At 47.9% G+C, this 12726-nt stretch overlaps 1 protein-coding gene across 2 annotated transcripts in view; it reads right to left on the minus strand.

Annotated features, from left to right (window-relative positions):
* Positions 1-12726, minus strand: part of Sfxn5 (sideroflexin 5) — a 121215-nt gene that overhangs the window by 92111 nt on the left and 16378 nt on the right. The gene's annotated exons all lie outside the window — the stretch shown is intronic.

A 12726-nucleotide genomic window follows, 5' to 3' on the forward strand; every position in this document is an offset into this window, starting at 1 on the left:
AAACCCAAACTGCTGGGTGCACCTGTGAGGGACTCTTCTTGATTACATCATTCCAGTCAAGAAGACCCATCCTAAATCCACATCCTTTGAGGTGAGAAGGCCCCCCTAAACCTGGGTCACACCTTCTAGTGGCAGCCTATATACAGGATATGGAAGGAGCCCTTGCTTATCTGTCAAGCCCATTCCTTTTCTGGCATTGGAGCCTACTTATTCAGGATTCCAGTGTATACTGCAGACCAGCTGAGACATCCAGCCTCCTGGACCAAACAACTATCAGACTGTTGAACTTTCTGTTGGAAGACAGCCATTGTTGGAATAGTCAGGCCACTGACTGTAGGGCACTCTATAAATAATAAATCCCATCTGTATAGTATATATTCCTCCTCTTAGTTTTGTTTGTCTAGATAACCTGGACTAGTGTGCCCTGTGTAGCTAAGCAGGAATGCCAAATAGATACCTTACCATCTACTGTTCAGGGTGATAAGACAAGATGGGAGCAGGAGCGTCTGGCCAAGAGCTGAGGGGAAGTGAGAGACAGAGGAGAAATGGGGAGAGGGAAAGAGGGGAAAGCAGAAGGAGGGGAGAAAAGAAAGAGGGCAGACAGAGGGGGAAGAAAGGGCGTATAGGGAGGGAGGGGGAGGAGAAAGAGGGGAGAAGGGAAAGAGAGAAGGAAGAGAAGACTGAGAAAGAAAGACAAGGCCTTTTCAAACTACCATTTAAAACTGGAACCCACGGCCTGCGAGATGACGTTTTAGGTAAAGGTACTTAAAACTAGGTCTGGCAACCTGAGTTTAACACTCAGAATGGTGGAAGAGAGAACTCTTTCCCAGAACTAAGTCACACACACACACTCACATACAATAAAGAAAAAACAGCCCACACAATGTGCCAGGCAGAGAGTGTGAGGGCTAAACAGGAGAGACTGGCATGGGAGAACCAGTAGGCAGTAGGGTCCACAGCTGGTAGGAAGCCTGAGGTTTACGCCACTTCCTGCCTTGACTACTCAACAGCTGGCTCTCTCCTGGGGGCTGGTCTGTGTGTGTGACCTAGGGCCAGAGATACTGGCACTGCAAGCAGTCTCCAGACCTCCTCTTAGGGTGTCTTAGTCTCCTTTCTATCGCTCTCACAGAAACACTTTGACCAAAAGCAGAAGAGAGATAGCTCAGTAGTTAGGAGCACTTGCCGCTAACACAGGAGAGCTGGGTTCGGTTCCCAGCACCTATTATGTTCAGAGTGCTAGGTATGACGGAACTGCCAGCACAAAAACAAAAACTTGACTGGCAACATGGCCGTGTGTGTGTGTATGCATGTGTATGCATGTGTGTGTGGTGTTACTGCATCTGTACATGTACAGAGACAAGATGAAGACACCAAATGTCCTACTTTATCGCTCTCTGCCATTATTCCGTTAGACAGGATCTCTCTCTGAACCTGGAGCAAGGCTGGTGTCCAACAAGCCCCAGGAGTACCCATCTCTACCTCCGACAGAGCTGGCTCACATCCACATCTGTCTTTTTATGTGAGTTCTGGAATTTAAACCCAGGTCCTCATGCTTGTCCAGTAAGCACCCTTACAGGGTGAGCCATCTTTCCAGCCCCTTGGGAATTTAAAATTAAAAGTCCCATTAGAGGGCAATGAAGTGGCTCGGCAGGTAAAGGCAGTTACTGCCTGACCTGACCACCTGAGTTTAATCCCCAGGCCCCACACCTTAGGACAAAACCAACTCCCAAAAGTTGCTCTCTGAGCTGGGCGGTGGTGGCACACGCCTTTAATCCCAGCACTCGGGAGGCAGAGGCAGGTGGATCTCTGTGAGTTCGAGGCCAACCAGGGCTACAAGAGCTAGTTCCAGGTCAGGCTCTAAAACTACAGCGAAACCCTGTCTCAAAAACCACCACCACCAACAACAACAACAAAAAGTTGTTCTCTGACCTCACATTTGCACCGTGGCACATAAACACATATTCTCTGTCTCCCTCCACCACCCCAAACACTCACTAAATTAAAATGTAACTTATTTTTTGAAAGACCTGAACCCATCTGAAAGGCCAGTAACGGAAAAACCATATGTAAATGTACAGCATGACATGTGACGGGTTCCATGTGGTGACTAAGCGTGTGGTTCTCTCCTTCCTAATAGGACGCTTCATAAACCTGCACGCTGTCCTCGTGCAGGAGTCACGATGCTCTCTGTAGCTGGAGTTTTAGCATCTGCGCTGCCGAGCTGGGCGCTTCCCACCCAGCTCCACAGAATGAGTCTTCAAAGAGGAAAAACAGAGGGGCTGGAGAAATGGCTCCCTGTTTAAGAGCTCTGTCTGCTCTTGCAGAAGACACAGGTTTGGATCCCAGCACCCACGTGATGACTCACAACTACCTAACTCCAGTTCCAGGAGATCTGATGCCCTCTTCTGGTCCTGGAGACACATGCACATGTGTGGTACACAGTCATACATGCAGCCAAAACTCCCATAACTATAAAATAAAATGTTTAAAATGTTAATTTAAAAAAGAAATTTGTTTTAAAACAACTTTTATATACAAATAATTTTCCATTTATTAAAAATGAAAGGAAATTTGCACACTAATGAGATGAAGATGTTTATTTTTGCATAAAGAACTAAATCTCAGTGGGGCACAGCATGCACAGCTGTGATCCCAACACTCAGGAGGCAGAGGCAGGAGGATTGCTGCAAGTTCCAGCCCAGCCTGGTCTACAAAGTGAGTTCTAGGTCATCCTGGTCTACATAATAAATTTCAGGCCAGCCAAAGCTATATAGTGAAACTTTCTCCAAAGGCCAAAACCTAATAATACCAACAATAAATCTTGGCTGGGTGTCTGGTACTGCAGAATGTAGAACATCTTCAACTGATCCAGAGCTGACAGATATTTTGATTTCATAGGCAATGCTGAGATCACCACTTCACAGAAATACATACTGCAAAATGGCAAAAGTATGTTTTACGGCCATTTCAAAAATTCCTAGAAAGTGTTCTAATTCCACCAAAATTCATTTAATGACTTTTAATTTTTTAAGCATTTGTTAATATATAGGTTGTATGCTGATCATATTCTTTCTAATATATTTAATCTTTGTTTTTAAATGAAGCATAATCAACTCTAAAAGAAATTTTATGTGTGTACATATGTGTAGAAATGTGTTTGTGTGTGTGTAAATGTGTTGTGGGATGGGTATGTGTGTACATGTAGTTATGTGTGTGTATGTATAGGTCAGAGGTCAATTTCTGGTGTCTTTATTGCTCCCACCTTACTTTGATACAGGGTCTCTTTGAACCTGGAGCCCTCAGACTATCCACAGCGACTGACCACTGAGCTCATGGACCCTCTCCCCAGCACTGGGGTTACAGACACATGACACCACATCCAGCTCTTTATGTGGGTGCTGGGGACCCAAACTCAGGTCCTCATGTTTGTATGCTAGACACCTTACCAACTAACTGACCATGTCTTCAGCCCCAGCAGCAGATGCTTAGAGAAAATTAATGTCCTATTTCTGAGAACCCCTACTTTCCAGTGTTAGTGTCCCCAGTGAACTTGATCTAAATCCGCTGTTTAAACAAGTTCACCAGGTTGCTCCACAGCTTTATTAGATCCAGAAGGACCTGGGAGACTAGGGAAGCACACTCTGAGCACTTCTGTGAGCGTTCTGCTTCCAGAGGATCCCCAAAGCCAGGGAACGCTGTCCCTAATATAAGCAGAGTTAGCCATCACGCTGGGGACCCAGAGATGTCTACCAGTAGCAAGCCTCTACCACATGCTCCTGCAGCCTCCTCAGCAACTCAGAATTGAGGGAGGCACGGATCATGAACCGAAGCCTCTGACACTATGAGCTAAAGAAATTCTTTCCCGCGCCGGGTGGTGGTGGCTCACGCCTTTAATCCCAGCACTCGGGAGGCAGAGGCAGGCGGATCTCTGGGAGTTCGAGGCCAGTCTGGTCTACAAGAGCTAGTTCCAGGACAGGAACTAAAAACTACGGAGAAACCCTGTCTCGAAAAATTCAAAAAAAAAAAAAAAAAAAAAGAAATTCTTTCCCCTTAAGCTATTAATATCAGGGTAAAATAACATGACAGTGTCTGCCACCAAACCCCCTAAAGTCCCACATTTAGTGTAACTGGACTTGTAGACTTTTTATTTATTATCATTGTGTGTGGAACATGCTACAGTGTGTGTGTGGATGTCAGGAGACAACTGTGTGGACTTGGTTTGCTTCTTCCACTTATTGGAACCCAGGGATTGAACTCAGATCACCAGGCTTAAGTGCTTTGGCTGTTGAGCCATCCTGCCAGCCTTTGGGGACTGTTTGGGGATATTAGAATCTATCCATCCTTTTAAGGCCATTCGTCCAAACAGGGACAGTGTTTCCAGTTACTGTGTGCGTCTCTCACTTCCATAGCAGTCTCACGCTTTCCACAGCCGCTTTCCCTGCCACAAACCTGCATTCACCGTCTCTTACTGATCCCTATAATCCCTGGCCGCAAACCTGGATTCGCGGTCTCTCAATGGGCCTTACATTCCCCTGCCGTTCCCCTGCCGCAAACATGGATTCATGTCTCTTACTGAATCCTATGATCCCCGGCCACAAACCTGGATTCACCGTCTCTCAATAAGCCCTATGTGTTCTCGTGTAATGGCCTTTAGAACCCAGGCACTGAATGCCAGTGTGCCACATCGTCCACCCTTCCAGCGAGCACAACCAGGAAGCTGGGAAATACATTAGAAGTATGTGTGCGCACACATGGTGTGAAGTTCTGGCTTCACACTGGTGCCCATGGTTCAAATGCAGCAGCACCACATGGCTCCTCTCCCTACTCCTACAGTGACAGCCCCAGGTCCCAACACCAGCAGTTAACTGGAGTTGTTTGCTTTATACTTAATTTTTTACTCTTTTTTTGTGTGTATGTGCATGTGTATAGGGGTGCCCATAGAGACCAGGAGTGAGCATAGGCTCCCCTGGAGTTGGAATACAGGAAGTTGTGAGCTGTCCAACATGGATGTTAGGTACTGAATTTGAGACCTCTGGAAGAAAACTGAGCCATCTCTCCAGCACTAATGTTTGTCTACTTGTTTTTGACAGGATTTAACGTACCTGAGACTAGAATGGATCCCTGAGCCTTCTGCCTCCACCTCCCAAGTGCTGGCATTGCAGGCATGAGCCAACACCCCATTCCCCCCACTGCAGTTATTCATTCTAACCTACATTGCACTCAGCATAGTTCTGAATTACTATATTAATATTAGTACTGAGTGGGTGTTAGTAATATTTCTGAGACTGAAGAGAAGGTTCAGCAGTTAAGAGCACTTGATTCTCTTCCAGAGGACCCATGTTCAATTTCCAACACCCACATGGTGGCTTAGAACTGTCTGTAAATCCAGTTCCAGAGTATCTAATGTCCCTTTTCTAACTCTGTAAACACCAGGTAAACAAGAGATGCATAGACATGCATGCATGCAAAATTCCCATGCACATAAAAATACATACACACATATATATCATACCATTTGGCTAGCACTGTTTTCAAGATGATAATTTGTCAACCTTTAAGTGATGACTGAAATAAGAAAACTCATGCCACCTTAAGACAAAATTAAGAAGAACTTAGACCCAGGTGTGTTGTCTCATGTTGGGAGGCACAGGCAAGAGAATTATTATGTGTTCAAGGCCAGCCTGGGCTACATAATGAGTTCCAAGATAGCCTATGCTACAAGATGAGAGACTGTCTTTAAAAAGAAAAAAATCCTCAAATGTGGTGGTATAGAACTTTAATCTCAGCACTCAGAAGGCAGACACAGGCAGATCCCTGTGAGTTCAAGGGCAGCCTGGTCTATGTAGTGAGTTCCAAGCCAGCCAAGGCTACATTATAAGATCTGTCTCAAAACAACAAAATAACAATGGCAAAAGTCAGCATGGATGGGGGAAGACACCTGTCTGTAGTTCTAGCACTTTGGAAGTGGAGGCAAGAGGATCAGAAGTCCAAAGGTAGCATCAGCTACAGCAGTGGTTTGAATAGCTATGGCCCCCAAGGACTAGTGTTTGAATGCTTGGCCTATGGGAAATGGCACTAATAGGAGGTGTGGCCTTGTTGGCAGAAGAAGGTCACTGTGGGAGCGGGCTTTGAGGTCTTGTATATGCTCAAGCTATGCCCAGCATGGTAGACAGTTCAGTTCTGTGGATCAAGATAGAGAACTCTCAGCTCCTTCTCCTGAACCTTGTCTGCAAGCTGTCATGTTTCCTGCCATGATGATGGAGGAGGGTCATCTGTCTATGTGTTACTTTCATTGGTTAATAAAGAAACTGCCTTGGCCCTTTGATAGGACAGAAAATTAGGTGGGCGGAGAAGACAGAACAGAATGCTGGGAGGAAGAAGGCAGTGAGGCAGACGCCATGGAACCAGCCGCCAGGTCAGTCATGCTGAATCTTTCCTGGTAAGCCACCATCTCGTGGTGCTACACAGATTATTAGAAATGGGTTAATCAAGATGTGAGAGTTAGCCAATAAGAGGCTAGAAATAATGGGCCAGGCAGTGTTTAAATGAATACAGTTTCCATGTAATTATTCTGGGGCTAAGCTAGTCGTGCGGGAGCCAGGCAGGACGAAAAGCAGGCCTGCCCGCAGCTCTCACTACACCATAACAATACTGGATGAAACCTCTGAAACTTTAAGCCACCCCAATTAAATGTTTTCCCTTATAAGAGTTACCATGGTCATGGTGTCTCTTCACAGCAGTAGAAACCCTAAGACAGCTACATTATGAGTTTTGAGGTCAGCCTGGCTATATTCTGAGTTCCAGACTAACATGGCCTAGAATGTGAGACCCTGTCTGCCTCCCTTTCCCCAAATAAAACAAAAACATAGGTGCCATTTGCACAGCCCTGCCTTCAGAGGTCTCTGCATTCCATAGCCCACATGGAAAGCTGGGACACCTTTCCTGCGTTTCTGCAAGCTTCCCTTGCTGAGCTGGATGCTGTACACTGTGCCCTGCACAGGAGTCTCAGTCCTCCGAACTCCCAGGTAATCTTCTTGCAGCGGTTTCATGAACCATATTGACTGTGCCAAGGATTCCTTGGGGCAGTCATGGAGTGGACCATTGCATGCGTTAGAACTTTCTCCAGCACGGAATGAGATCAGAGCTCAGCCGCATCTCACTGTGCACCTCATATGCCAGTCTTCCAAAGCTCACCCATCTTCCTGCTCCCCTCCCCAGTTTGAGCCTCTCCTTCCATCCCCCACCTCTCCCCTTTTAGAATCAAGCACACCATTCTTTCCCGCTGTCAAGCAGAGCCACCTCCTCCTCCTCTGAAGCCTTGTTCAAGGCATTCTGAGAACAAAGACAGCCTTCTTCCTAAGAGAAATTACGGTGGATAAAATTGCCTCCGCCTCATTACACATACAAGGGTTGGAATCTTTTTAAAGCTTGGCCAGTTATAAATTGCAAGCCAACAGCTGCAAAACCTTCTGAAGACGATCCTATCCACAGACTCCAAGACTGCCTCAGATCTGGGACTGCAGGTGGCCCAAGCTGCCTGGGATCATTGCCTCGCTGGGGACCTTCACTGTGCACAGCCACCTTCTCGTGTCCTCTACTGCCCTCCCACCCTCAGATCTCCAACCAAGCAGTCATACCCCACCTTCCCTTCTGGACACCAGTCACAGGGTCCTTTAGACGTGAGTTCTAGTCTACAGGGGACCTGGCATGCCATGTGTCCCGCAGCCCAGCCGAGCACACTAAAGTTAGAGACTCTTTCCTCTCACTACCTTTGCTTCTGGTGAGGGTTGAGACTGCTGCCTTGCTGGCCTGGAGGTCCACGCAGGGCTCTTGTAGACTTGGGGGGCAGGGATTCAAGATTTTCTGAGAATACTAACTTCCCGAGAGGTTGGCATGTGCTCCTGGAGACAGTCCCCCATGCTGCTGCGGCAGTGACGGGAAAGGCAGATCCCCTACTGGAAGCCTATCAGAGCTCTATAAGGATAGAGTTTGTGTGCGGTTCGAACATTCGAAAATTGCTTTTACGTGGGTTAACTTCTAATTAGTAAGTGTTTGAGTTGCTTTGACATTTTAACTGCTAATGGGAAAGGGAGGCGTGCAGTTTGATTATTATTAATTAATACAAGAAATCAGCCCTAAATGGGTTGGTAGTGTATAAGTAGGTTGTGGTCTTTCAAATGTAAGCGTTCCACTAGGTGTGGCAGTGCATGCCGGTAATCCCTGCATTTAGGAAGCGGAGGCAGGAGTAGAGAGTGAGTTCCAGGTTAGCCTAGACTAAATAACAAGACCCTGTTTTAGAAAAAAAAGAAAAAGAAAATCAAAATAGTAAAAGAAAATCAAAATAAGCAAAAATAGCAAAAAGGCAAGATTTGAAGCAAGATGTAGATGATGGAGGGCAACAGCAAATGAAATGCTGAGTGGAGGAGGGAGGAGGGCACCCTGGAGGAGGGAGGAGGGCTCCCTGGAAGAGGGAGGGGGGCTCCCTGGAGGAGGGCACCCTGGAGGAGGGAGGAGGGCTCCCTGGAGGAGGGAGGAGGGCACCCTGGAGGAGGGAGGAGGGCACCCTGGAGGAGGGAGGAGGGCTCCCTGGAGGAGGGAGGAGGGCACCCTGGAGGAGGGAGGAGGGCTCCCTGGAGGAGGGAGGAGGGCTCCCTGGAGGAGGGAGGAGGGTACCCTGGAGGAGGGAGGAGGGCTCCCTGGAGGAGGGAGGAGGGCTCCCTGGAGGAGGGTGGAGGGCTCCCTGGAGGAGGGAGGAGAGTACCCTGGAGGAGGGAGGAGGGCTCCCTGGAGGAGGGTGGAGGGCTCCCTGGAGGAGGGAGGAGGGCTCCTTGGAGGAGGGTGGAGGGCACCCTGGAGGAGGGAGGAGGGCTCCCTGGAGGAGGGAGGAGGGCACCCTGGAGGAGGGAGGAGGGCTCCCTGGAGGAGGGTGGAGGGCTCCCTGGAGGAGGGAGGAGGGCTCCTTGGAGGAGGGTGGAGGGCACCCTGGAGGAGGGAGGAGGGCTCCCTGGAGGAGGGAGGAGGGCTCCTTGGAGGAGGGTGGAGGGCTCCCTGGAGGAGGGTGGAGGGCTCCCTGGAGGAGGGAAGTGAGCTCCTAGCACGGGAGCATCGGGTCCTGTAGCACCTGCTCTGTTCCCAAAACCACCCTGCTCGTGGCCATCCGAGGAGCAATGAAGGGGCTCCCAAGTCCCCTAACACATTCCCCGCCAGACCCCCAAGGCCACCGACAACATCTCCAGCCTTAAGTTAAGCACTAGCCCCCATAGACTCCTCACCAAGCAAGTGGCATTTCTGTTGGGATTTCCGATCTATGACTGACTGCATCTGGGTTTGGACAAGGTGGTGGTTTGAAAGAAAATGGCCCCCAAAGGGAGTTGCACTATTAGGTGTGGCTTTGGCGGAAGAAGTGTGTCACTGTGGGCGTGGGCTTTGAGGCCTTTGTTCCAGCTGCACTCAGTGCAGCACACAGTCACTTCTGCTGCCTGCAGATCAAGATGCAGAACTCTCAGCTCCTTCTCTAATGCCATGTCTGCCTGCATGCCACCATGGCACCACCATGAGGATAATGGACTAAACCCCCAAACTGTAAGCTGCCCCCAATGAACTGCTTTCCTTTACAACAGTTGCTGTGGTCACGGTGTCTCCTCACAGGAATAGAACCCTAACTAAGACAGTCAGTCATAGAACTTTTTAGGATAAAATATTACTGAGCCAGAAAAGTGGGTTTTCTTTTCAAGTGTGGTGCTCTTCCAAATGTATATGCAATTACCTCCATTACAGGAAACCAGACAAAGCCTAGGTGTGCAGTGGACTTGGCCTTTAAGGGATGGTAACCTTTAGGGCCAATCAAACCAGATAGCAAAATATCCAGGCCTTATGTTCTTGTTTAAGTACAGTAGGAAACCACATATCAGGTTACCCCTCACTTCATAAAACTAGGGGTCCCAATGCCATGTATCCAGAAAGCCTTGTACCTTCTCCCACCATGCCTTTGAGTTAGTGATACACAAATGTATTGGGGTTTTTCAGAATATAAGAGCTGAACCTGTGCAGGAAGATTATGAGTCTAAAGCTTTGCTTGGGCTAGTGAGTTCCAGGTCCTGTTAAAAAGAAAAAAAAAAAAACCCACAAACAAATGACAGCACAGAGGCAACAGGTGAAGACATGGCTTGCGAGCAGCTCCACCCCGGGGTCTGTGAGCTACCGGCAGGCTGAGAGGTGCAGGGCAGCCCTGGCAGTCGGGAGGCTGCCTCCCCAGGCTCAGTGAGGAGCTGCAGGGACAGGGCATGCAGGGATTGAGCTCAGTTCTGCTGCTGCCTGAGTGATCTTAGCCAAAACTCAGTTTTGTTTTGTTTTGTTTTCCTGTGTAACAGCTCTGGCTGTCCTGGAACTTGCTTTGTAGACCAGGGCTGGCCTTGAACTCACTGAGATCCACTTGCTGGGATTAAAGGCGTGCGCCACCACTGCTCAGTTGAACTCAGATTCTCTGAACAGGGATGCAAACCTGTTGAGCACCAAGTCTACAGACCAGTGTACCTGCTCTTACCCTGCCCCGGGGCAGCATTGTGTGCACTTGAGCCTCAACTTTCCACCCTGTAGAATGGGATGTGTATCAGCAGCCGCTGGTGGGGCGGATTTTTGTGATGCTGAGAAGCTAATGGATGTGGAATGTTTACAATCGCCATAGAAAAAAAGACAAATGTTTGAGAAGGACCAACATATTTACTCTGCTATGAACATGGCAGAGTTACACAGGGATAGAATCATGACATGGAACTGCAAATGTATGCGTGTTATATGTCAATTTAAACATTCAGGGCTGGTGAGAGAGCTCAGTGAGTAAAAGCACCTGCCCCTGAGCCCGAGACCCATAGAAGGAGAGAACTAATTCTTGCACCTTGTGCCATAGCTCACACCCTTGACACACACCTGCACATAAAATAAACAAATAAATGTAACACAAAATAAAAATACAGGGCTAGAGAAATGGCTCAACAGCTAAGAGGTCTTGCTTCTCTTCCAATTCCCAGCACCTGTATTCAGCAGCTCACAACTGCCTGTAATTCCAGCCCCAGGGCTCTGACACCCTCTCCTGGCCTCCACAGGCACCAGAACACACGTGGCACATACATACTCATACATACACGTTTATACATACACACATAAATTAAAAAATGATAAAAATAAATAAAACTAAACCCACGAAATATCCGTTCAGCATGTGTTCGATAAACGAGTGCTATCTCATATGAACATAAATTCCCACATCTATTTCCCAAACTCATACAAAAAGACACACTTCTCAAGCTGCCCCTGCAAAGAATTATTTTTCAATTTAATAATACTGAATGCTTCTCAGCCTTTAGGATAAGACGAAGAGATAACAGCAAGCATCATGTGTGGAAGCGCAGCCGTTCAAAGTCTCAACGTCGCTGATGGGACTGTCACAGGGAAAGCTCCTTTGAAAAGCCCTGTGATAGTCTCCCGAGAAGTTAGTTATCTATTTTCCACACTTGCCTTACAAGCTAGCCATCTTGTTCCCAAGATCAACCTGGTTACAACACAGCCAGGGCTACATCATGAGACCTCCTCTCAAAAACAAAAGAGAGAGCCGGGCGATGGTGGCGCACGCCTTTAATCCCAGCACTCGGGAGGCAGAGGCAGGCGGATCTCTGTGAGTTCGAGACCAGCCTGGTCTACAGAGCTAGTTCCAGGACAGGCTCCAAAACCACAGAGAAACCCTGTCTCGAAAAACCAAAAAAAAAAAAAAAAACAAAAAACAAAAGAGAGAGAAAGAACGAAGAAAGCATACATTCACACAAAGGACGTTCATAGCAACTTTATTCATAGTAGCCAAATACTGGGGAAGGTCCAAATGTCCTCAAACAAGTCAATGGACAAATAAATCCGTGAACATTTACTCAGTGGGACACTTCTCAGCATTACGAGATGACTGACCAACAGACAAGGCAACACGGTGAAGCTGTGGAATTCCATTAACACGCTATAGCCTAGAAACAGCAAATGAGATGAGAAGCTAGTGGGAGCTGGGGACAGAGAGGACTGGCTCCAACAAAGCACAAGCCAGCTGTTAAGATGACAGAAATGCGCCAGGCGGTGGTGGCGCATGCCTTTAATCCCAGCACTCGGGAGGCAGGGGCAGGTGGATCTCTGTGAGTTTGAGGCCAGCCTGGTCTAGAAGAGCTAGTTCCAGGACAGGCTCCAAAGCTACAGAGAGACCCTGTCTGGAAAAACAAAACCAACAAACCAATAAACCAACAAAAAGATGACAGGAATGCTTTACACTCTTACACATACATGTACAAGTGTGCACCTGCACATATACAAGTACACCATGTGTACTCGTGTGTGCATTGTGCACGTGGAGGCCAGAGGTTGGTTAACACTGGGTGCCTTCCTCAGTCGACTACCTTATTGTTTAGAGGCAGGTGTTTCACTGAGCAGGGAACTCATCCATGTTACTGCACTGGTAAACACCACAGCGATCCTCCTGTCTCCACCTCCCCAGCTTACACAGGAAGGCCACTGCACTTGGCTTTTTTTAATGTATGTGTACATGATGTTCCTGTGTGTGCAGTTGTACATGTGCTTATATGCATGTGTGTGTGTGTGTGTGTGTGTGTGTGTGTGTGTGTGTGTGTGTCCAGGTGGAGGCCAGAAGACAACCTCAAGTCATCCTTGGGCTTTCCATCTACCTCCTTTAAAACA

The sequence above is a fragment of the Chionomys nivalis genome, chromosome 1, assembly GCF_950005125.1.
Source record: "Chionomys nivalis chromosome 1, mChiNiv1.1, whole genome shotgun sequence".
Taxonomy (NCBI): Eukaryota; Metazoa; Chordata; class Mammalia; order Rodentia; family Cricetidae; genus Chionomys; species Chionomys nivalis.